The 26,454-nt window shown below is 36.8% G+C and overlaps 1 protein-coding gene across 5 annotated transcripts in view; it reads right to left on the bottom strand.

The window, feature by feature from the left end:
• The window catches only part of znf462 (zinc finger protein 462), an 89,554-nt gene extending 63,342 nt beyond the window's left edge, over positions 1 to 26,212 (bottom strand). The window contains exon 1 of one of the 5 annotated variants that reach the window (XM_030150994.1): positions 25,509 to 26,212. The gene's annotated coding sequence lies outside the window, so the exon portion shown is untranslated. Of the gene's footprint in view, positions 1 to 390; positions 401 to 21,066; positions 21,085 to 24,913; positions 25,000 to 25,508 lie in introns of those variants that run through there. The other 4 variants (XM_030150992.1, XM_030150993.1, XM_030150996.1 and 1 more) reach the window with 4 other exon arrangements.
• Between the last annotated feature and the right edge of the window lie 242 nt (positions 26,213 to 26,454).

Below are 26,454 nucleotides of genomic sequence, written 5' to 3'. Positions count from 1 at the left end.
ATATTTAAAACCATCAAGAGGTGGGTATACGCCTCTACAAACTCCAAAAATCACTGCAAAATGTTATTTAAGTTGCATTTAAAATGAAGTCAATTCCAGTGCGCTGAGTGGAGTGACGATAATGCGAGACCGGACTTGAGTCAAATCATATTGGATATAAATCTTAAAACTAGTTCCTAAATCAGCTTACTCACAGGGAAAACACCAACACAGTTCAGAGTCTGTGACTGCCGCTTCCATCCACGATGCAAATAAAGTCCCCATAAACACTGACTACAGGGTCAGGACAACTGAGTCACTTCTTCCACATCTGTGGAGAATTTTAACACGTTTCACTTCTGTTTGAGCGGCAGAAACCCACTCAGCCTACGGATCCTCTGCCATAAAAACTACAATATTCCATTTTGGTCACAGCTACTTGAATGTAAAACAGTTTAAATGCATATTATTATGTGTTTTGCATTTCATAATGGAGCTGTGAAGTGACATGAATAAGATTAAATGAAACGGTGCTGTGTTCCTAACATTGTTTCCATATAAATTTTAGTGCATCATTTTAGGGACTTATCATGAAATATCTGGCATATCATTTACAGATGGGATAGACACAAGGCTGCATCAGGCCAAGAAGCACAGTTAACATGCCATTAGCCTCATAGCATAACTGTCTAACTCATATACAAATGGACAAAAGTATTGGAACACCTTGAATTCAGGTGTTTCTTTTCTAACAGGAGTCTGGGATACAAAACAATAATAACAAATGTCAATATAGTTTTATATTGTGATAAATATTATATTGATTATTAATATTTTTGTCCATATAGTTTGTAAACTTCAATATTTCCTTAAAGTTTAATGGGAGATTTTTCTTCCTAAGTGAGATGTGAAGAAAATAGATGGTTAGTTGTGGTAGAAAATTATTATTTACAGTCAGAGCACAAAAAACATTTTAGAAATTTAGAAGTAGAACATGTAAAATCAAAGTCATGGGTTAAACTAAACAAAAAACAAAATCAGTGTTGAGAGAAATTAAGGAAAAACCCTCTTTGCAGCATTCTGGAAGCAAAGATAACAATTTAAACCAAACTAACCACTGAAATGCAATGATATTTAACACAATATAAAACTATATTATAACATTTGTCATTATCGTTTTGTATTCCAGACCCCTGTTAGAAAAGAAACACCTGAATTCAATGCGTCTCAATACTTTTGTCCACACAGTGGATGACTTAGGCCAGGGGTGTCAAACATGCGGCCCGGGGGCCAAATGCATCCCACCAAAGGGTCCAGTTCGGCCCCTGGGATGTTTTTGCAAAGTACAAAAATTCCACAGTCTTAAATTGAATTAAGCAAAAAAAAAATATATATATATATATAAAAAATTAGCTTGAATGAAGGAAAAAATCTTGAATTAAGCAAAAAAAAATAAAAAATCTTCAATTAAGTAAAAAAAAAAAAATTCCCATTAAGCAAAAAAAAAAAATCTTCAACTAAGCCCAAAAAAATCTCAAATTTAGCAAAAAATCTTGAATTAAGCAAAAAAAAACTTCAATTAAGTTAAAAAAAAATATCTTAAATTAAGCCAAAAAAAATCTTCAATTAAGTTAAAAAAAAATCTTGAATTAAGCCAAAAAAAAAAAATCTTCAATTAAGTAAAAAAAATCTTGAATTAAGCCAAAAAAAAATCTAGAATTAACAACTTTTTTTTCTTCTTTGTTTTAGTGCAAAAAATAACATTAAATGATGAAAATATTTACATTTACAAACTATCCTGTAACACTAAAATGTGAATAACCTGAACAAATATGAAGAACCTTAAATGTCTAAAGAAAATTAAGCACAATTTTAATAATTTTTCTGCCTGTTCCTCAGTGTTTAGTGTCTGTTTTTTCAGGGGTTTTTTCTTTTTTTGGACAGTTTATAAAAGTAAGTATTTTCACAATTTAATAGTTTTTTTTTTACACCCAAACAAAGACAAAAATCTGGAGTTGTCATTATTTATAGGTTATTCTGTTATTATTTTTCTGGTCTGGCCCACTTCAGATCAAATTTAGCTGAATATGGCCCCTGAACTAAAATGAGTTTGACACCCCTGGCTCAGGCAGTTATGCTATGAGGCTAACCATATGTTATCTTATACTGTTATTATACTGATATGAGCATGTGCATACATTCACTTAGCGCTGCACTAACACAGAGAGAAAGACACACACACACACACACACACACACACACACACACCCTGCAGCATCTCAACTGGTCTGGATTCAGCTTGTCGTGGATTTTGCATGGCTTATCCTCACCTGAAGGTCTCAAAAATACATTAATCCATGGGGTCTGTGCATGTCAAAGAGAATTATTTCCTAAAAAGAATCTCCAAAGGATTTCCTCATACATGCTTTGGAAGTTATTTTAGTTCAGATTAGGAATGGCGCACACTTACGAAGGCCAGTGTCTGGTTTTTAGTGATTCTTTGGCCTCGGTGCAGCTCAAACACTTTTGTTGGCTTCCAGTTCAGCTTTTATCTGTCAGCTGTGTGGCAGATAACAACAGTGGTTCAGAAGAGAAAAGCGGGTCTGACCTGACTGACCTTCATATTCCAATACAGCGCCCTCGCCTCATCCTTTCACAGAAGCATAACAGTATTGACAACAGCGAGCGGCAGCCTCTGTCCCAGCGTAGTAAAGGACAGTCAGGCGTGGGTCATGCTCACCCTTTTCATTCAACAGACCTTCAGTGAAAATGTTAGTTTCCGTATGAAAGTTAGGACCCTTATGCACACAAAGGTGTTGGGTTTGGCACTCACTGGTTTACAGTAAACACACTCTTCATGCAACACGGACAGAGTACAGACAAACAGAGGGGAAAAAACTGCTGTTCACAGGCTTTAAAGGTATTCATGTTGGAATTTAAATAATCAAATTTGTTGTAGTTTTTTTTTTTTTTTTTAATTTATCTTTTTATGAGCAATGTAACAGTACATACAAAGGAGCAGAATTACAGTGCATTCATTATACATTGCCTTTTATATCATTTTTCCCCATGCCCAATCCAACCCCAAGGCCCTCCAAGAAGGGGCAACAGCAGAAACAAGAACATCATGACAGTCTCTGAGCAGTAGAAGATCAAATAAGTACAAGCAGTATCAAATCTGTGGTGTACAAGAATATTAACTGAGCTAATGGAAATAGAAGAAAATAAAAATAAATAAATTAAAATAAATAAATAAATAAATAAGTCGTAGCTTGTAGATATCTGTGTTTACTTTTAAATATTAGACATTACCCAGATGTATCAAATGTGACAATAATTGGTAGACAGAACAAATTACGACAAAAAACAACAATACCTAAACAATAATAAAATAGAGTAGAGTGGAGGTGTGAGAGATCAATCTGAAGGCAGTGTTTGTAAAGATTGAAAGCAATCTAAAAAAGATTGCCATTTATTAAAGAATTTAGTTGAGGAGCTTTGTAGTGAGAGTCGAATCTTTTCTAATTTAAGAAAAAACATAACATCTCTAAGCCAAAATGAAATAGACAGGGGTTTAGGAGACTTCCACAAAAATAAGATACGTCAAATTTGTTGTAGTTTTTATGCACGTTACATTGCATTTTCTTATTATTATTAATTAGAATTTGGATCAAAACTTAAAAATGCCTTTGTCAATTTGTGCATTTAAAAGGATGCATAAATCCCCTATAACAGGCGTGTCAAACTCATGTTAGTTCAGGGGCCACATTCAGCCCAACATGATCTCAAGTGGGCTGGACCAGAAATAATAACAGTGAAAAAAGTAAAATTAAATTATGAAAATGTTTACATCTACAATGTTTCCTTACAAATCTGAATAACATGAACAACCTGAAATGTCTTAAGAAAAACAAGTGCAATTTTCACAATATTCTGCCTCAGTTTATCAGTTTATCATTTATACATTTGCATTAAAACTTACATTACAATTACAAATACACAGAAAATTTAGTAACAGGCAGAATATTGGTAAAATTGCATGCACTTTTCTTTAGACGTTTCAGGTTGTTCATATTTGTTCAGGTTATTCACATTTTTTTTTAAAAGGACAGTTTGTTAATATAAACATTTTCATTTAATTTTACTTTTTTACACTAAAACAAAGATAAAATCTGCAGTTTCCATTATTTATAGGTTGTTATGATAATATTTTAATTGGCATACCCAATTGAGATCTATTGTTCTGTATGCGGAACCTAAATTAAAATGTTTTTTACACCATTGATTGTTAATATTTTCAGTGTAATTCATCCTACGGGCCGGATTGGACCCTTCAGTGGGCCAGATTTGGCCCCTGGGCCTTATGTTTGACACCTGTGCCCTATAATAACAAAATATAGAACATTATCTGAATAAGTAAATATCTAGTTAAAACAGTGTTTTTCAACCTTGGGGTTGGGACCCCACGTGGGGTTGTCTGGAATTCAAACGGGGTCGCCTGAAATATTGAGTAATTGATAAAAATAAAAAGAAAAAAACTTACTATAAAAATTTATGGTATGTTAAGAGAGACAATCCCAATCCATAACAGACATGACAAACTGTGAGTCTGACACTGAAGCACTGTGGTTCTGTTTATCTGTCAAGTGTTCATTGTGGTCAGTTTCAGATGCTGCAGCTCTTTCATAATTCATAGTTTCAGTTCTTGTTTGTTCAGTATTAATTGTCAGCCTTGTAAATACAAGCTGGACTGACTGTACATATCCTGACCAAGGAAAATCAAATTCTCACTTTGTGCAGTAATCTACACCAAAAACAAGCTAAAAAAAAATGTCTCTGTTTTGAATGTCTGGGGTCGCCAGAAATTTCTGATGTTAAAATGGGGTCATGAGCCAAAAAAGGTTGGAAACCACTGTGTTAGAACATAGAAGTACGCATAAAATATTATTGTAATTAATTAATTATCATGATAAGAAGATATTATCACATTTATTGATCATTGTATTTATAGTAAATATTTAAAGTGCATATAAATGTTATAGTTTATATTAAAAACGGTTGATTATGCAAATCTGATTGTGCGTGAGGTGACTAAGAAAGTATGTGAATGGTTTGTACAGATGTTGGTGTTATTGTAAAAATATACAGAAAAAAAGTGTGTTAACAAAACAAAGCAAGCGGATTTAATTTAATTATTAGTTTGTACAAAGGGGTGGGAGTCAATAAGTTAAACTTCTTCTCACTCGTTTTCAAGCGAAGAAAAATTTTGTTTGACCATGCTGTGTGATTCTTTGTCTATGATGATTACATGTACTCGAAATAAAAAATTTAAAAAATATTATTCTTTATTTAACCTATATTTAACCAGATAAAATCCCTTTGAGATTGAGATCTGTTTTACAGGGGCGAACTGGCCAAGAGGTCAAGCAGCATATGCCATACCATAATGCAGTGGTTCCCAACCTTTTTTGGCTTGTGACCCCATTTTAACATCACATATTAATGGCGACCCCAGAATTTCAAAACGGAGACATTTTTTTTTTTGCTAAATTAATTTGTTTTCAATCATGTAATAGTTTGTTATACTATGTCACAAATAAAAATTAATTTTAAACATTTAGGCTATATAATGTATATAGTGCACCTTTTTAAAATTTTTATAAGGAAAAGTGTGTGGTGTTTTAATTATAATGACACATATATTGAATCATTACAACATTTTTTTTTTTAATCAATTACTAGAAACCTCAATTCCAGGTGACCCCACGTGGGGTCCCGACCTCAAGGTTGAAAAACACTGCCATAATGAAAACAGGTTAAAACATCAGTGATAATAAATTTAAAAAAAGAAGAAAAAAAAAGCATTTAAATTTTGCAGTAAACGCGTCATTATAAAGTGTCACCTAATTAACTGGGTAAGCCCTCAATCTCACCTGAATTCACAGAGAAAATATGTGAAAGTCAGTATGTGTCTGTTCTGGACTTTTTAACGGCGCCGGTCCAACACTGGTTAAAGTAATGAATCTCAACACTTTCTGTCATTTGGAAACAGGAAAAAAGGTCAAATAGCTAAAGAGTGGACACCCTGCTCCGTAGAGAAGGAAGAAATGGATGATTATAAGGAAATGAAAACATGATTCTGAGTATTAAACTTCATTTCTGCAACTAGATCCTCCTGCATATTGCACACATTTTCCATTAATAAACTTATAATTACTTGTTACTGACAGTAACAGTACATGAAATATGATTTTTAAAGGCCATATGAAACAGAAGTACAACAATAATACACATTATCCCGAAAATCCATTTCAAAATATGGTCTATTCTTATGCTGCTACAGGTGATAATAGTCTTCTTCTAAGCCCTGTCCACATTGCATTTCTTCTCTATGTTTGTGCACCTTGTTCACAAGTAAAAAGTGTTTTTGGCTGCAAAATAAAAAAAATTAAAAAATAAATTAAAAAATGCTTTCTAAAGTGATGATTTCATCTCATCTCATCTGCTCCTCTTTTCGAAAAATTGAAACTTTTCTCAGTTTTTGATGTGAATGTTTACCAGACCTGTGTCCTCATGCACAAATATGTTCACTTAACTCATGTCCTTCCTAAAGTTTTCCAGAACTTTTTTATGTTGTCTTCTGTTATTCACAATTATCCTACACGATACACAGGCAAATTTGATCTTCCTTACTGCCAAACTTCTGTCAGTCAGTATTCTCTAAAATATCGTGGACCACATTTTTGGAATAATCTATGACCTGAACTTCAATCAACATCGTCTTTATCATTATTTATGTTTATGTTTACGCATTTGGCAGACGCTTTTTTCCAAAGCGACTTACAGGGGAAATCCAATTAAATCACTCAATCAATCAAATTTTATTTATATAGCGCCAGATCACAAAAAAGTTATCTCTTGACATTTTATATATAGAGTTGGTCAAAACCAGACTCTAAGTCAATTTACAGAAACCCAACAGAATATTTAAAAAGCATCTGAAAAGGACTCTAATTTATGACAAAATATAAGTCTGTATATAATTTGATTTGTAATTCTAATATTTTACTTTAGATTATTATTTCAGTTATATCGTATTTTTTAATTCTTTTTTTTTTTTCTCCTGTGTAATTGTTTATTTCCGGGGAGGTATTTACATAAGCCTTTTTTGGCTTCTATCCTCTCCTGTACAATGGTGTTACTTACGTGAAAATAGGTTTTTAAATTTTTCTCTGGCTATTTATGATGTGAAAATAAATAAAATAAATACAATTTTGAGAGTTCTGGTTTGTGCATTTCCAAGAGATTAGGAAATGATGACATCACACCCTAATACAGGGCTCTCAAACTCATTTTCTTCCAGGGGCCACATTCAGCCCGATTTGATCTCTAGTGGGACGGACCAGTAAAATAATAACAGAAAAACCTATAAATAATGACAACTCCAAATTTTTGTCTTTGTTTTAGTGCAAAAAACCCCCATTAAATTATGAAATGACTTACTTTTATAAAGTATCCAAACAAAAAAAGATGTGAATAACCTGAAAAAACTGAAATTTCTTAAGACACATAAGTGCAATTTTAACAATATTACACCTCAACTTATCATTTCTACATGTGCATGATGGATCGGATCTACAAAGACACTAAACACTGATTGAACAGGCAGAAAATTGTTAAAATTGTGCTTAATTTTCTTTAGACATTTCAGGTTTTTCATATTCATTCATCTTATTCACATTTTATTGTTATAGGATAGTTTGTAAATGTAACTATTTTCATAATTTAATGTTATTTCTTGCACTAAAACAAAGACAAAAATTTGAAGTTGTTATTATTTATAGGCATAGTGTAATTTTTTTTTTTTTTTTTACATCAAAGCAAGAAGAAAATATGGAGTCATTATTTTTGTCGGTTATTCTGCTGTTATTATTTTACTGTAGATCATATTAGTCTGTATGTGGAACCTGAACTAAAATGAGTTCGACAGCCTTGACTGTGGAATTTTTGCACTTTGCAAATTCATCCCACCGGCTGCATTGGAACCGTTGGCGGGCCACATTTGGCCCCCGCCCACATGTTTGAGACCCCTGCCCTAATACATACTTTATTCTTCATGTGATAAAAACACATCTGAAAGGTCAAATATAGGTCAATGCATGACCTGCATCAAATCGAGGTCAGTATCAACGCATTTGGGAAACAGACCGGACTGCACATCCACAAGTGCTGTGGTAAAATCTACATAATATGAAGAATACACAACAACCCAAACCAACACTTAGATGAACTTTAAACCTCAGCCCCCTTAGACAGATGAAACCTGCTGCACCTCCTGCATCCAGTAATATCAACATTTTAAAGTCCAATAGATATAATGGTTTGCCGGGGCATTAGTACTGATTTGTTATCATTTTTACAGGGTGGGGAAGCAAAATTTACAATATTTTGAGGCAGGGATTGAAAGACAGTGTATGACCATTTAGTTTATTGAAAGTCATGAGAATTTATTTGCCACAAGAAAATTTACATAATAGAAAATGTTTTTATTCTATGTGTCCTCCTTCTTTCTCAATAACTGCCTTCACACGCTTCCTGAAACTTGCGCAAGTGTTCCTCAAATATTCGGGTGACAACTTCTCCCATTCTTCTTTAATAGTATCTTCCAGACTTTCTGGTAATAGTTTTGCTCATAGTCATTCTCTTCTTTACATTATAAACAATCTTTATGGACACTCCAACTATTTTTGAAATCTCCTTTGGTGTGACGAGTGCATTCAGCAAATCACACACTCTTTGACGTTTGCTTTCCTGATTACTCATATGGGCAAAAGTTTCTGAAAAGGTATGGATAATAGTGTTAGGTATGATTATGACATCAACATATGTTTGGTTTCAAAACAATTGACGTAGTGCCTGCTGAGAAAAAACAACTAAATGTTCATTGTAAATTTTGCTTTCCCACTCTGTACATTGTGGTGTAGTCAGATATATTTTGTAAAAACAAAAGTTGTGTGGAAAAAAAATAGGAATAATTGTGGATGAAAATACCATTATCCATATTGTTATGGACATGCAGCTTCAGTGTGTCCAACTCTTTCTTAGGCGTGTGGTTCTTGTTCCTAACTATGTCACTAATTAATTCCTGTCCATGTTGTGCACAATAATGTAAGTTGTAAATCATGTGCTAAAAGTTGCTTATTTACATTGAATAAGTAACATTTCTGAAGTTATTGCAGGAAAAATTGCTATCGGGTGGTTAGTAACTGTAGAATAAGGTATTAATAAATTCTGAAGAAAGAAACTGAAAGTGGCTAATGTGTAAGCTAATATAAGCAACTAGTGACTGGTGAACATGAGAATGATCATATACAGCACAGGTGTCAAACATACGGCCTGCGGACCAAAACCGGCCCACCAAAGGGTCCAATCCAGCCAGTGGGATGAATATGTGAAATGCAAAAAGTACACTGAAGATATTAACCATCAAAGGTGTCAAAATCATTGCAGTTTGGGTTCCACATACAGAACAATTTAATCTCAAGTGCATTAGACCAGTAAAATACTATCATAATAACCTATAAATAATGATAACCCCAAATTTTTCTCTGGTTTTAGTGTCAGAAAATTAATAAATTAATAAATTATTATTATTATTATTAATAATAATAATAATAATAATAATAATAATAATAATAATAATAATAATAATAATAATAATGTGCATAACCTGAACAAATATGAACAAAATAAAATGTCTGAAGAGAAGTGAGTCTAATTTGAACAATATCATACCTGTTACTAATGTTTTGTGTATATGTAGATTTATTGCAATGTAAACGTGTAAATGATAAACTGAGACATAATACTGTTAAAATTACACTTATTTTTCTTTAGATATTTCAGGTTGTTCATGTTATTCAGATTTTTACGGTAACTTTGTGAATGTAAACATTTTCATACTGTAATTTTACTTTTTTCACTGTTATTATTTTACTGGTCTGACCCACTTTAGATCATATTGGGCTGAATGTGGAACTGAACTAAAATGAGTTAGACACTGATACACAGCGTTAGTACATATATTTATAATATTCACTATACATATGATTATACTGTTGATACTATGTTAAGACATCTTTCACCTTTTTTAGGTACTCTGTACATATGTAATGGATTAAAACAATGTTTTTTAACCTTGGGGTCGGGACCCCATGGAGGGTTGTCTGAAATTCAAATGTGGTAGCTTGAAATTTCTAGTAATTGATTAAAAAAAAACAAAAAAAAACTTACTAATAAAAAATATATGGTGAGTTGAGGGAGACAATCACAACATATAAAAGAATGACAAACTGTGAGTCTGAAACTGAAGCACTGTGGTTCTGTTTATCTGTCAAATGTTCATTGTGGTCGGTTTAAGATGCTGCAGTTCTTTCATAAATAGGGATGTCCCGATCTGATCTACAGATTGGTATTGGCTGCCGATCTGGCAATTTTTAGAAGATCGAACATCTTGTCCCCTCAAATTAAAGTTTCCAGAGGTAGGGAAAAGCTGCACAACAGCAGGAGGCTTAGAGGGACTAGTAAAGCATCTGTAAGTTTCATTTTCACTCTGCTCATATTCATTATGAGGTCCGGTTGTGATGCGCGAGTTGGGTTTTTTTTCAACCCACGGGGCTTCTGTGGAATTATTTGACCCGACTTGACCCATCCCGCTAATAAACTGACATTCTTTTGGCCCGCCCCAACCCGACCTGCGAGGAACCCGCGTCACATCACTAACGCACAGCACTGAACGCACCCCCATATAATACCTGGACGGACCTGTCCATAGACACCCTACAGCAGTGGCAAATAGAAAGTTCTAATGTTTCCCACAGTATGAATTTGGAAAGTGCAAAAATTATACTAAAGTTATTTAGAGTCAAAGGTGTCAAACTTGTTTTAGTTCAGGTTCCACACTCGGCCCGAATGGTGATCTCAAGTAAAATAATAGTATAATAATCTATAAATAATGACTCCAAATTTTAAATCAAAATTTCATTGTAAAAAGTCCATATCAGATTGGTATTGGATCGGTATCAGCAAAACTAATCTCCAAAAAAAAAAATCGGATTGGAAGCAAAAAAAAATCCACACTGGGACATCACTGTTCATAATTCATAGTTTGAGTTCTTGTTTGTTCAGTATTAATTGTCAGCCTTGTAAATCCAAGCTGGACTGACTGTACATATCCTGACCAGGAAAAATAAAATTCTCACTTTGTGCTGTAATCTACACCTGGCTTTTCTGCCTCCGTCCACAATAATATACATTATATAGACCAGGGGTGTCAAACATGCGGCACGGGGGCCAAATGGGTCCAATCCAGCCCGCGGGATGAATCAGCAAAAATTACACCGAAGATATTAACAATCAAGGATGTCGTAGTTGTTTTTGTTCGGGATCCACATACAGACCAATGAGATCTCAACTAAAATAATAGCATAATAACCTATAAATAATCACTCCAAATTTTCTTCGTTTAATGTGAAAAACATAATATTACATTACATCTATAAATAAGTAACGACAACTCCAAATTTTTCTCTTTGTTTTAGTGTAAAAACTTATATTAAATGATGAAAATATTAACATTGACAAGCTATCCTTTAACAATAAAATGCGAAAAAATGAAATTTTGAAAGTGAAATTTTAAATATTAATTATTCTTCCTGTTATTAAATATTTTGTGCCTTTGTAGATCCAATCCGTAATATGCATGTATAAATGGTAAGTTGAGGTGTAATATTGTTAAAATTGCACTTATTTTTCTCAAGAAATTTTTTTTCAGGTTATTCACATCATTTTTGTTTGGATAGTTTGCAAATGTTCATATTTTTATAATTTAATTTTGATCGCACTAAAACAAAGACAAAAATTTGGAGTCGTCATTATTTACAGGTTATTATGCTATTGTTTTACTGGTCCGGCCCACTTGAGATCATTTTGGGCTGAATGTGGCCCCTGAACTAAAATGAGTTTGACACCCCTGATATAAACTAAATGTCCTCTAAAATTAACATTCCATTTTTCAACATAGTATAGCAAACTATTACATGACCAAAAACAACTTAATTTTAGCAAAAAAATATCTCCGTTTTGAATGTCTGGGGTTGCCAGAATGGGGTCATGAGCCAAAAAAGGTTGGGAATCACTGGATTTAACAGCAGGTCAATCAGTAACTAATACTAATATTCTAGTTCAATTACTTCATCACACTGTACCCGTCTGAATCTGACCAAACCATTCTTTTGTCTGTTCTTGATGAGCATATCTGTTCACTACAGTCGCATCTCAGCACGTGCGTGATAAGGACAAGACAAAGCTGGACAGTGACCTCGTCTCTGCATCACATCCCTGAGAGCTTCCTTAAATGATGAGATCACATGATGTTGCTCATTTAAGGAAGTCTGAATACACAGAGATGAGACATCGATCCCACCTGGTCGATCAATGGACCAAGCCTTTTCAGAGGAGATGCGCAGGATCAATAATGTTCAGAACATTTTGTCATAACATTCATCAGACATCTGCTGGAATGGAATGAAAAGGACAGGAACAGAACAGCACAGCATACAAACAGAAGCAAGAACACCGTTGAAATACGACAGTAACCCTCGTATGCATCATTCTAAAATCATCTTGACATTTATTTTCCACAACTACACAAACATAAACTGAGGATCAACCATTTTTTTTGCTACAAAACAACAGGCACAAATGTCCAAAACACCTCTGATCTGGGCCAAAATCATCAACACTGTCATTAGATATCACCAGCATCCTGATAAAAAATGCTGGATTAATCTGACAACCAATCTGGTTCAGGAAGCATATGGCATTCAAAAAAGTAGGTCAACCATTAACCAAGCAACAATGCCTTGACCAGGACCATTCTTCAAGCCATCCTTCCTCATAAGCTCTAAGTCCATCTACAATATCTGGTGAAACGTGAACTACCAATATTTCGCATGTCCCTAAAAAGAGATCCGATTATACTGTATGGCGAGGATTCAGTGCGTATTAGAGGATTTAAGTCAATAATTTATGTCGGCTCAAGAAAACTGCCGTTTTTGAAGATGAGGTTTCACATCTTTGAGGTATAGTAATCACAGATAGTAGGGTTTTAAAGGCTGTAATATATAAATACAGTCATGGAAAAAATTATTAGACCATCCAAAGTCATCCAAAACAATGGTGATGCAATCAAGTACTAACCCCTGTGTGTATCATGTGACTAAAACAGACAGAAAAGAAAACATGAAATGCCTAAAAGCACGGTTTTTGTTAGTACAATGCCATAGATCACAGGTGTCAAACGTGAGGCCCGGGTGCCAAATCCGGCCCGCCAAATGGTCCAATCTGGCCTGTGGGATGGATTTGCGATATGCAAAAATTATACTGAAGATATTAACAATCATTGGTGTCAAAATCATTTTAATTCAGGTTCCACATACAGACACATACAGTCCAATTAGATTTCAAGTGGGTCAGTAAAATATTATCATTATAACCTATAAATTATGACAACCCTAAATTCTCTCTTTGTTTTTTTTAAGGTGTAAAAAAGTAAAATTACATGAAAATGTTTACATTACCAAACTACACTTTTACAAAAACAAGAATAACCTGAACAAATATGAACAAATGGAAATGTCTTAAGAAGAGTAAATGCAATTTTACCAACATTCTGCCTGTTACTAAATGTTTTGTGCGATTGTAATGCACATGTGTAAATGATAAACTGATAAACCCAGGCATAACAATGTTAAAATTCCACTTGTTTTTCTTAAGACAATTCAAGTTGTTCATGTTATTCAGATTTTTAATGAAACTTTGTAGATGTAAACCTGATCATAATAGAATTTTACTTTTTTCACTGTTATTATTTTACTGGTCTGGCCCACTTGAGATCAAATTGGGCTGAATGTGGTCCCTGAAAGAAAATGAGTTTGACACCCCTGCCATAGATGTAAGAACTGAAGTGATTTTGGTTATTATGAAGAAAACACAGAAAATCAGCTCTTAAATTAAACTCTTATGAGATATTTTTGTTGTTGTCATTATATTTGTCCAAAGAAATGTAGCTTTAGTTGTACCAGGCATTAAAACGAACAAGAAATTGAAGAAAACAAGGGTGGTCTAATAATTTTTTCCACAACTGTATATACATTTTTTATAGTGGTTAATTGACTCCAACTCTCTGGGATCTCTGAAAAAGTAAACACTAATTAATCTAACTAGCACTGAACATTAAGGCTAACGTACTTAATCAATAACTAGCCATTTTTGAGCTCCTTAAAAACCAGCATTTCCAGTTTATACGCCAGTACTGGAGCCACATTCTCTCACACACTCTACCACATTTTTCATCTGTATAAGTAGAAGCAGCTCTTGAACCTGGTCGGTCGGAATTTTGTTTTATTTAGACGTCTAACATTTCTCTTTCTTATTCAAAATCTGCCGAAACATTGACTCCAAAAGCATTGACGACATTCCCCACGCAACGCCAGACAGTACCGAGGTGAGGTATTTAAGGTTACCATCTGTACTTGATGTGCCATTGCTCTATATTTAGGAGTTCAGATCAAAATATTCCACCTTGGTTTCATCAGATCACAAGTTCCATTTCCTGTCACGAGAATAAACCACATTCTTGCTAAACTAATGTGCTTTTTGGTGAGAAGAACTTCTAATCCTACTGCTCTCTCAGCCTCTCAGTAGCGTGCAGAACACATTCAACTCCTTCAGCTCCATGTTGTGTATTAACTTGTATTATACAGTCCTTATACAGTTATTTTTAGCCATCAGCCTCTTGGTGGTTTTTCCTTTAGATGCTTCCTTTTTACATGAGCAAAATGACCTGATCTTGATAAGGCCCTCATGGTGCCATAACACCTCCTCTTTAAATGTGTCATCTCTATTTCCTTTTAAAAATACATGGGGCTTAAATGTGCGTCTCTAGCAGTTACTCATTTAAAATGCCCTGTCTTCATATGATCAACACTGATGAGTTATGTGTACGTCAAGCCCTTCTTAACCCAGAGAGAAAACAAACAGGAGTCTCATGGATGAAAGAACCAGAAGTCTGAGGGTTTTTTTTTTTTTTTTTTTTGGGAAACCAGCTCAGTAATCCCAGCTGGTCTCAGAAGACTGGTAAATACTGGTGCAGAGTCTTTCAGACGCTGCAATCCAGAGAGCTTTGCTGATCTGTCTGCAGCCTGACCTTCACTAGTGTCACATTCAGAGGGCGCAAGAAAAGAAACACCTCGCAAACAGCAGGCCTTAAGGATTGTGGGCAAAAGAATAGACAGTGTTTATGACCCACGGTGATCTCACAATCAGGCTTTCAAGTTGCCTGAATGCAGGTTGAACAGGAAAAAAATGGTAAAGAAGCTGCAGAAGAAGGGTGTTTTTTTGTAATATCTTTTGACCTGCATTTGTTTTTCTGTTTGTCAATCAGCAGGATTACACAAAAAACTACAGCGCAGATTTATATCAAACCTGGTGGAAGGTACACGTGAACAGATTGCTTTGAAATACTGATACAAGACTACAGCAAGCAACTTGTGAAGATTGATGGAAAAAATGGACAATATACAGGACGACAACTGACACTATGTTCTAAATGTTTGTGTTGTAAAATTTCAAAAATGGAACAATAAAAGAAAAAAAAGAAATATTGATACAAAAAACTAATAGTAACCAACAACTAAGATTAGGCTTGTAAAAAAAAAAAAAAAAAAAAAAATAGGTCCCACATAGGTCATTTAACAGCTAGTCAGATGTTCAGTCAAATTAGTGGTTCCCAGCCTTTTTTGGCTCGTGACCCTATTTTAACATCACAAATTTCTGGCAACCCCAGACATTCAAAATTGAGACTTTTTTTTGCTAAAATTAATTTGTTTTTGATCTTGTAATAGTTTGATATACTATGTTGCAAATAAACGCTAATTTTAGACGACATTTAGGCTATATAATGTATATTATTAGGGATTTGAAAGAGAAACAGTGCCACGGTGCTTCAGTGTTAGCTTCAGTTTGTCATCTTCATTTCTATATATAGTAATTATTCTTTTATCTGTTTATTTCTTTGTATTTTATGGCTTGTCTGTTTCATCTTGTTGTACAGTGTCCTTGGGTGTCTCGAAAGGTGCTTATAAATAAAAATTATTATTATTATTGTTATTATTATTATTATTATTATTATTACTATTATTATTATTATTACTATTATTATTATTATGTCTTTTATGTATTGTGATTATCTCTCAACTCACCATATATTTCTTTATTAGTAATTTTTTTTTTTTTTTTTTATCAACTACTAGAAATTTCAGGTGACCCCATTTGAGTTCCAGGCGACCCCACGTGAGGTCCTGACCCCAAGGTTGAAAAACACTGAATTAAATACTTACAGCTTTATGTTCTGGTCAAATAAAACATAGTTTAATATAAAATAGTTTCAGGATATATATCATCGTTATATTTGCCTTTAAAAATCCAACATCGATGGAGTTCTTGTGGAAGGTAGATGACACATGTTCTGACATTAGAGGACTGTAGTGGGTCTCCACATGCACGTGCTCTGGTATGGTTTTGGTTTAGGTGGTTTGGTTCAGTATAAGAGCTGAACTGACATTTGTCAACTTGTACTGACAGCATCACAACTCTAAATCCACCTTGTTTTGCATTTGTAGTAAGTAACACAACCGCTTTGTCCCTGCTTCGTCTTATTATTGGCAGGTGTTAAACCAATATAGAGGTGCAGTACTGCCACCTAGAGGGCTGGAGTAACTACACTCTCACTCCCAGACGTTAAGCTAACCCTAACCCTAACCCTAACCCTAACCATTTTTTCCACTTGGGATCATCTTCTAAGTCGAAGTGCGACCCCCTGTGGTAAAACTTGTTTACTTCTACTTCTTACCATATTTCTGTAATTAGTGATCACACAGGGGTTTAATCTGGATTCAACATCAAAGTTCCTGAATAACCTGACCTAAACATTTGCAGCATTCATAAAAAAGGCCAAAGAGCAGAGTCTTAAAGGACTGAAGAATTTTGCTCATTAGACCTCAAAGTAACTGCTGACTGAGGCCTTCAAGCAAGTCCTCATATCAGAGAGAGAGAGAGACGGAGACACACAGACAGTGAAAGGAATGCCATTAGCGAGGCTTCTAGCTGCAATACTATGCAAATCCAAGGAACAGATGATCATTTTCTTTATGTCTAGGTCGAACCATGCTGCAAGGTCAGACCGTGCCTGTGTCATCCAGTTTGCCTCTGACTGATGGTTACCTGACATCAGCCAACCATTCAGGCAGCCTTTCATACTTAACATCACTGCACACGTTCTCCTCTTTCTTCACAAACCAAGACATTTTCTTTCTCAATCAAACACATCTAACTTGCCACTTCCTCATTCATCTGTCAAGCTGCACCAACTAAAAAAAAAGAAAGACAGAAAGAAAGGCACTGGTCCTCGTGGTGCAAGTAACCTTGCTCCAAGGGTAGCCATTGTGTTTCAGATTGTTCCTTCTGAAAAGGGGAGGGTGCAACAAAGTCCACGCAGTAGCAACATTTGGCCTCTTTTGCGCAGACAGAAGATAATGAGAAGGAGATTAGGTGAAGACCGAGCATTAATGACCATCTTCTGTGTCATTGCCGTCTCCAGGTTGTCATGGTGAAACCTTCCCTGGGCTGATAAATATGAAAGTGCTGTTCCATTCACAATGCAGCTCATGGTTTTTTACATCTCCAGCATTTAGGTTTTAATCATAAGCTTTCAGCAATGTTTATGTGACCTTCAGGACCGAAATTTTTCATAAACCAACAAAAGCTGGTAAATCCCTAAGCTACAGCCTGCTGGGTGTGAAGGTTAGATAATGAATACCCTTCCAGTCACTCTCTTTCTTCTTAGTAGAAAAAATGAAGCTTTTCATGTTACCTCAGTGCTTTGCAACTGCTGTGTACAGAGCAAAGAGTATCAAATGAAAAAAGCTGTTAATAACATATGTTAAAACCCAGGAAATCATGTAGTTCACTGGTTTGAACCTCTCTAGGAGGACCTTCTTTTTGTATCGTCACCTCAGTTGGCTACTCTCTCTCTCTCTCTCTCTCTGTCTCTCTCTCTCTGTCTGAGCTGACAGAATTATCTTCTGCATCAGAGCTGAGGCTGGGCCAGCACTCCACACACAGAGGACTCCATTTCACACAGCAGCCCCACTGTGGCCAAGGAGACACACAGCCAATCACACAGGAGTATCAGCAGTAGCATGGCCATCCACCATTTTGTGCTCCTCAAGGTCTTTGACTGTCCTGCTCAGCTGAGTGGAGCTGCCTCTGCTGCCTTGCCGCTATCTTGTTACACAGATGGAAGTGTTTAACTTTAAGAGCACAGAGACCTGAGCAGGCAGCTTCCCTCCTGTCGGGTTCCTCTGCAGTCTGTCATGGCAGTCAGCAAAAAAGCAGAAGTGAGATGTGTGGTTTCGTTCACTACAAAGATGGCCACCTAGAGTGCAGCCCTGCTGTTCCTCACAAGACACTGTCCTAAAGACATCTGAGAAGTGTGCCTCTAAATATGGAGAATGGAATCACCCGTCATACACCTGCATTGCATTGCTTCAACATACTGCCATCCACTCCTACCGTGGAGCCCTAACCTTGGCTTAAGGTTAGTGTTAGGCAACACTAAGCAAAGGGTGCAACAACACTGCATTTGCAAAAAATATGTCAGGAAAAAAGTTATTTTTGTGGAGCATCTATACATTGGAAAGTGAGCTCTGTTTTTTTTTTTTTTTTTTTTTTTTAATAAATCTCTGCAAAAGCAAATGCTACATACAAAGATTTTGTCAAAATGAGCCTCTTTCAGTGCGTAGCGGCAGCCTGGAAGTTGTTGTCGGTCTTTCACATCCTGGGGGGGCTCTGGAAATGGTTATCCACAGAACTAGGGTTAGAGTTAGAAGAAAAAGGCCAAACTGCATGTACGTTTAATGTGGCTGAAGTACAATCTAAACAAGCTGTAGGGTCAGGTCAAGCAGTGACACGGTTGCATGTTTCCTGTTCAATGGGCTCTAATTTTGTGTATATATGTGTGTTACATATTTCAGTAGGTATTTGTAAGTACTTAAACATAGTAAAGATGATGATTTCATAAACTAAAATTTATGACCAAAAATATTTTAAAATGTGCTCAGTGACACGGTTTCATCAAAATGTCACTGGTTTTGACAAGGTTTATGCCAAAGTCCTTAACATGCAGTTCCCACAGGAAATTCACTTAAATTTGCCTATGATGTGTTAAATAACATACTAAGCTACACTGATGTCAAAATTTAGGAAAATATACTGGAAACTTTTGGACTTATTGTCACACATTTAAAGTAACACGGTTTCAATGGGCATAGTGACACAGTTCCAATTCTTGATCCTATTAAGATGTAAGGACCAATGTGTCTAGAAAATAAATCAAATATTTTTAATGCAAGCATTTATTATACATCACAGTAATAAACTAACCAATGAGTGCATACAGAAAAGGATAAGAGAAACTTGGATTTTGACATCGCATAGAAGTGCGTGTTCCCTTGACCTGACCATACCCTAACCCTAAAACTGTGACGTGGTGGATGTAAAGAGCTCAGAAAGCTCTTGTTAAAATAAGATTATCAAATGCAGTTGACCCAAACATGTTCCAGGCATGTTTAGTACTTCTATGAGAGAGATAAAATCCTCTTTTCTACACTGAAATACATAAAAGCTAAAACTCGGGGCTCCCCTCACTAACATGATTAAATATTCCATCCAAAAATGATTAAGTGCACTATTTAATTAATAGCCTCAGGCGTGATTATTTTTACAATTTTATATTGGAAGGAATAGGTAGATATATTTGGTTTTCTCAAGAGGATTATTCCCTTGAGCTTGAGGAGACAAAAATGCAAAAAAAAAAAGAATCAGATACACAAGTAGGCTACAGGAAAGAAAGGAGAAAAAAAGATTTTGTTTGCTTGCACATTACATAAGTCTAAACCATACATGTTCACAGTTAGACAAAAAATGAAGATGAAAACATGCTTCATCCTCCTTAAACTGCAAACACACAGTTTCCTTAGCTAAATAAACACCACTAAAAGAGTGAGGCGAGTGAAGGATGTCCAAGGACAGATTTTGGAGAGAAACCAGGAAGTGTTTTTCCACAAGGACAATTACTCCAGGAAACCTTACATTCCATGCAGCCTTGTAGTCCATCTCTCCTAGGAAACCATTTCCTGACGTAAATCAATCTGTTTGCTGTCTCAAATCAATTCTGTGCTATCTCACCAAGGGCTAAACATTTTAAAACCTGTGAACTTCCTAATAAATTTCATCACAAACTGCGCAGGCTAAGGTCATCTCTCCAGGTACCAATGGGAATCCAGTAATTAAGTCAGATATGTCACCTGCATGATGTGACTATAGTATAACTTCCTCTATGCTGTAGGTGCATCATTCCTGACTAAAAACCATGCTGAACCTTCTTGGACCCAATCAAAACTCCAAAACCTTGAATTCCTTTGCACTTCCACCAATTTCCTGTGCATCTGCAGCAGATTCTAAACCCATCGATTCACTGAATAAAGAGAGGGAGATGATTACAAATAAAGGCTGGGAGATGCACAGAAGGGTTCCTTGTAAGTGGTGTTCAGTGGACCACTGCCAGAAAACACTGCAATGCTGACTTCCTTGTAAGCCTGACATGGCAGTTACTACAGTTACAGGGTGTGGGTGAGGTTACAAGCTAGTCAGGATAGAGTATTCTGAGTGACCAAAGAAAGACCCTGTAGAAACAACACAAAAGGCCCAAAAAAACTCAACGTGACCCAGGTTTACTCATGAAAATATTGATGCTCATGATCTTTATTTTCAAAGACGAGGTACTAATTTGTGTAAGAAGAAGCAGCCACAGACGAGGAGTTCCTCTCCAGGTTCAACATCTGACTTCTTGAGGCAGCTCAACAAGTTTGAGAAGGAAAGATGAGAGACCCATCAATATTAACTTACCACCGAGACCTCCTTTCCAAGCTCTTAAATATTTAATCGTCCTTGGACAGCTCTGTTGCTTCGTAGGCCGAGCCTGTGGATCCCTTCTACAAGACCACTCCTGTTCCTGCTCAATGAAGGCCTTGTCCAGTGGCACCACACTGCCCAAGGAACGGGCGTCTCCAAAGAATTCAGGGTTTTTTTTTCCACAGAGGCAGCTCAAAGCTGACAGAGCTGCTTCACTGTGTCTTAGTAGAGAAGAGCATAAATCCTCAACGCAAAGGCAACCTGAGTGTTCTCTCATGTCCAGCACAAGGCCACAATTTTCCATAAAGCTATCTGTCAGTTTTAGCTTTATATATAGATGCTACAAAGAAAAAACAAGCAAAACACAAAGATAGAACCATGTGCTATACCGAGATACAAGCATTATTTTCCGCACGGGGGGAAGGTGATGTTGATGTTCTGATGGAAAGCAGAGAGGAGGAACCAGTTTTGCAGTGGTGTAACGTGGCAACTGACAACAGAAACTGTAATGACACCTCCAACAAGCCACTTCCTTGTTCCACTTTAAACCCCTGATGTGATGAGGATTTCAAATTTCTTTAAAAATCCCCGTTAAATTATAAAGCCAATCCTGGTGGGTTCTAACAGCGCAACTGAAGTCCAAGTTTATGCAGCGGAGAAGTGGAGACAATGTATTTACTTTACTTTTAATATGGCTATAGTGTTTTAGATCCGGAGGCCTGTGAGTGTGTTTGTGTGTGTTTCGGCACACTTACAAGTGTAGCAGCAGGGCCAGGCTGCATCTCATGAGCCATGCATCATGTCAAGAAAGCACTCACTGGAGCATTTCAATTTGCTTTTGTGTGTCTCCCTAGCCTTCTCCACTGCCCCAGGTACAGAAGAATGGAGGAGCACATCACCCCATGTGAGTGAGTGAGTGAATGAGAGAGAGAGAGAGAGAGAGAGAGTGAGTGAGGGGGGGTGTGTTTGTGTGTGTGTGCTACAAGAGACACAGTATTTGAGTGAGTGATGAGCTTCACCACCACTTCCTTCCAGCATACAACCATCACAGAAGTCCCCCTTGTTTAATCCTCTGTCCTCTGTGTCGAGCTTTTTTAACATAATCCTGAAATACCTTGCAAAAATCCAGTTATGCAATTCTTTTTTTTTTTGTTTTTTACTGAAAGTCGTACACATATGTCTGGCACATTCAAACTGAACTGCAATAACATAAATAAATACAAGGTAAATTCAACAGAGCTGCAATGGTTAATCAGTAAGTTTAGAGTTTACTCATGTTACGCTTCATAAAGTTAAAGATATTTTACAACTTTATGACAGTGAACTGTATAGGATTATATAATAAATTATTTTGAGGATGTCATCTTACACTGATTGACATTTTTCACCATTTTCTGATTTTACTCACCCAGCAATGACGGCTGGGATATTAATCAAATTAATTTGAATAATTGATTGTACTTTCTAAAAATTCAGAAAAATGTAACAAAAAAAGGCAAAGAATTGAGATTATTTATTATGGAGACACTTTTTGCTAAACTAAAATTCAAAGTGCAACCTGTTTGTTTCTTGTAATGACTTAATTGTGAATGTGTCTGTAATCAGATGCTTTGTATAGAAAAAAATGAATCAATTAAAATCCTAAACCATCTATGAGGTTGATAAAAATATCTAGATGGGTTTTTTTTTTTTTGCCCCGCTCTACAAGCAACTAATTGATTAATTGAGAAATTACCACATAAATTAACACTTACGGTTCAACCTTATGATTCAGCCACTTCAGGTATTAAAAGGCCACACAAATATCATTCATCTACAGAATTAGACACAAAATTAAACTATTTAGTGTTTGCAGTTTAACCTGCTGCTAATGATCCATCACACCTGTTTGTCTGCTGTTATAAGGATGAAAGTGAGGCGGGAGTTAAATCAGTCATTTACTTCTGAAATGTGTATTAGTGTTTATAATATGAAATTTATCAAGTTATAACAGAGCCATTACATCACCGACAACATGGGACCCCTGGGCAGTAAGTAGTCCAGATTTGGTTAAAGAATCACAGGTATAATAGCAGCCAAAACCATAACAGGAAACTATTAGACAAGTACTAAACCAGTAATTAAAAGTGACAAACCATAGCGTACTAAACCTCAGCCAGGTTACCTATAATACTGTAATACTGCAGCACGAATAAACTTTACAATCAAGAAAGAATGTATTGAGGACCTGTGAAAGTTACTACAAGAACTCTAAGTGCAAAACAGAGGCAGCAGTGTGTCAGTATCCCAGATACAATCCATGTAGGCTCAGAGTTTCTTCAAAAAAATAAAAAAAATCACAATCACATCCAGAGTTATGTCTCTGGGCTCAGTTTCAGAACATCCACCTTCCAACCAGACTCTATCCATTGTTGTACCCCTGTCTCTGTGAGACAAATGTGTCGACTGCAGCAGATTCCTGCCTCGGCTGTCCTCTATCAGCTCCTCCTTGAGAACCTGTTTGCCCTGCCACGCCGGGGAGAAGGAGCAAAGCCACCATTTTGATTGCTCTTCTCAGCCCCAGCATTGTCGCAGCACAGTGTGTCAAGCTCACAGTCTCCTTGTCAGCAAGATTTCACACAGTGGCCAGGGGAACTGCAGAGCGTAGCACCACACACACACACACACACACACACACACACACACACAGAAAACTGCCTAAGACACACACATATAAACACACCACAGCTTACAAACACGCCTCCATTCTCATGACAGGTCAACACACAAGCTGAGGATATAACATGTGAGAGGTTACCTGAGGCTCCGCTGTGTAATCTATTACAACTTATGACCAACGGGAAATGACACGAAGCCTGTAATCAACTTTTAAATGACTTAAAAATACTTTAATAAATGTAAAGCATAAAGAAAAACAAATCCCACAGTGTGCCTGGGTGAGCAGGTTGATAAACAGAACACATCTAACTTTATAAATTATACATGAGACAATAAACCAAACACTTACTTTTACATATAAATCAATTCCAAAGTGTTTAAATAACAGCAACAAGAGCTTAATCGAGCTCAGATCAGACTCAAAACAAAAATAACCCAACCATCTTGAGAACTTCTCCACTAAAAATAAAAAATGTCCACCGTGCACACACACACACACACACACACATACATACACTAGGCGCATAGAAAGTCCAGCATGTGAGTGTATGCTGTTGAGTCGAGACCACTCAGTTGAACATTAACTACTTGCACGGCCAAAAACACTGCATTATCCTGCATTAAAATTCCTATCTCATCCATGTTGTCCCTGTGCCATCTCGGTTCCAAACACTGTCCAAAAGTGTCAGGCCAGTCTTTAATAAATAAAAGTCAACCACACATTTCCCAGTCAAACTGGACTCAAAGCTGTTGGTGGGAGTTGAACAAGCATCAGAAGTTAACCTTGAAAGGATCTAAGGTTGACTTTTTCAGAGTTCTTCTGCTTCCTCTAATGTCCGAGCTGCACAAAAAAAGCAGAAAAGAAGAAGAAGAAGAAAGAGGAGGAGAAGAAGAAGAGGGTTTTTGGACGCTCATTTGCTTTGATTCTGGCATAAGGGCTCCTGTCTGTCTGTCTGTCTGTCTGTCTGTCTGACTCCAGGGCTCTCCTTGGAAACTCATCTGCTTTCCTCCATTTTATGGTGAAGCCCTTCTCTAGTGTGACATACCTGACCGGTGACAGCAAGACATGCGTCCAAACAGAGCAGGGAACAATGTAGCCAGAAGCACCAAGAGCAAAAACAAAGCAGGCTCAAGGAAATAATGATGGAAACACACACCACATATAAGCCCCAACTGCGCTTACATTCAATTTCACCACTATCGAGATAAATCTATCTCCATGCTTGCTCCAAATCTCCACCAGATCAGGTTTGGTTGGATAAAACTGAGCGCAGTAGAAGAAGAAGAGGTGGAGAGGACGGAGCACATACAGCAGCCTGCACACACTGGACATGGCTTTCATGTGTGTGTGTGTGTGTGTGTGTGTGTGTGGGTGTGTGTGTGTGTGTGTGTGTGTGTGTGTGTGTGTGTGTGTGTGTGTGTAGTGGACCAGCGGCTATGCCAGCTCCTCTGTGTCGCTAATGGAGGCTGGTTGGGAGAGCAGAGCAATCCGTGCAATGGCTTCTTCTTCTTCCATGAAGCTAACGCGCAAACACACGCGCACGGGCGGACGCGGACGCACAGCCGGGGCCAGTATTTCCCCCAGACCAGACATGTCAGAATAACAAAACACTCCGATCCGATCCGTGCCGATCACAAACACGTAGACAAGCCTCTTTACACACACACACGCCGCGTCCATTTCCTTGTGTCACTTTGACAACAAACCGAAAGGCGACATAAGCGAAGGAAGCGGTGGGTTTGGTTTAGGATATTAACTGGGAAGCGAGGAGACCCACTTGACTTTGGCTGCATGGGTGCCATCCGGAGCGCCCACTCCGACTAAATTCTCGCCCCGGCTTTGCTCTCCCCCCAAAGAAGTCGGCTGGAACCTGGACTACAAGGAGAAACGGAGGGGGGAGAGAGAGAGATCAGCTCTTTCCAGGTCATTCACGAGGCGCTCTCCAAAATATATCCCATGATCTACCATACAGACGTTCTCGCAGACCTTGAAAGCCCAACCGAAATCTTGGCCAAACTGGAAATATAAGAGCAAGAGGGGAAAAACTCACTGGTACAATCTTCTCCTCAAGCGATCCTCCCGAAAGTTGTCCTCGTATTTCATGCGTGCGCCCGGTCGGTCTAATGGATGATCGCCATCTTTCCTGCTTCTCCTTTGCTGCAGCTGCAGATGACCTGAGATCCGTCTGTCTCTGAATAATGAGCAACCACACAGACAAGGAAGACAATCTGCAAAGCAGGCTACACAAAGAAGTTTGGGAGACTAGCAAGCACCAGAGGGTGCACAAGAGTTTACGATGAGACGAGGGAGCATCAGCAGGATGGACAACGTCTATGTCTGAGAAGCTCATCCTTCATCTAGACTGAAGTCAGATAGTCCGCAAAGCCTTATCAGCGGCTCAGACCACCACCAGATACATGCATGCACAGGGAATTTTATATAGGCTTTACCATACTGTGTCTGCCACGTCATGGGGTTATCTGCAGTTCACTTTGGTGGTGGTGGTGCTGGTGATGATGAGGAGGATGAGGATGATGATGATGATGATGCACACTTCAGCAGACAGACACAAATAAAACACAAACATAGATAGATAGATAGATAGATAGATAGATAGATAGATAGATAGATAGATAGATAGATAGATAGATAGATAGATAGATAGATAGATAGATTTATAATGTTATAAAATAATAATAAAAAATGATCAATACAATCTTCTT

Source organism: Sphaeramia orbicularis, chromosome 12, assembly GCF_902148855.1.
Source record: "Sphaeramia orbicularis chromosome 12, fSphaOr1.1, whole genome shotgun sequence".
Classification (NCBI taxonomy): Eukaryota; Metazoa; Chordata; class Actinopteri; order Kurtiformes; family Apogonidae; genus Sphaeramia; species Sphaeramia orbicularis.
This window is presented reverse-complemented; position numbering and strand designations above follow the sequence as displayed.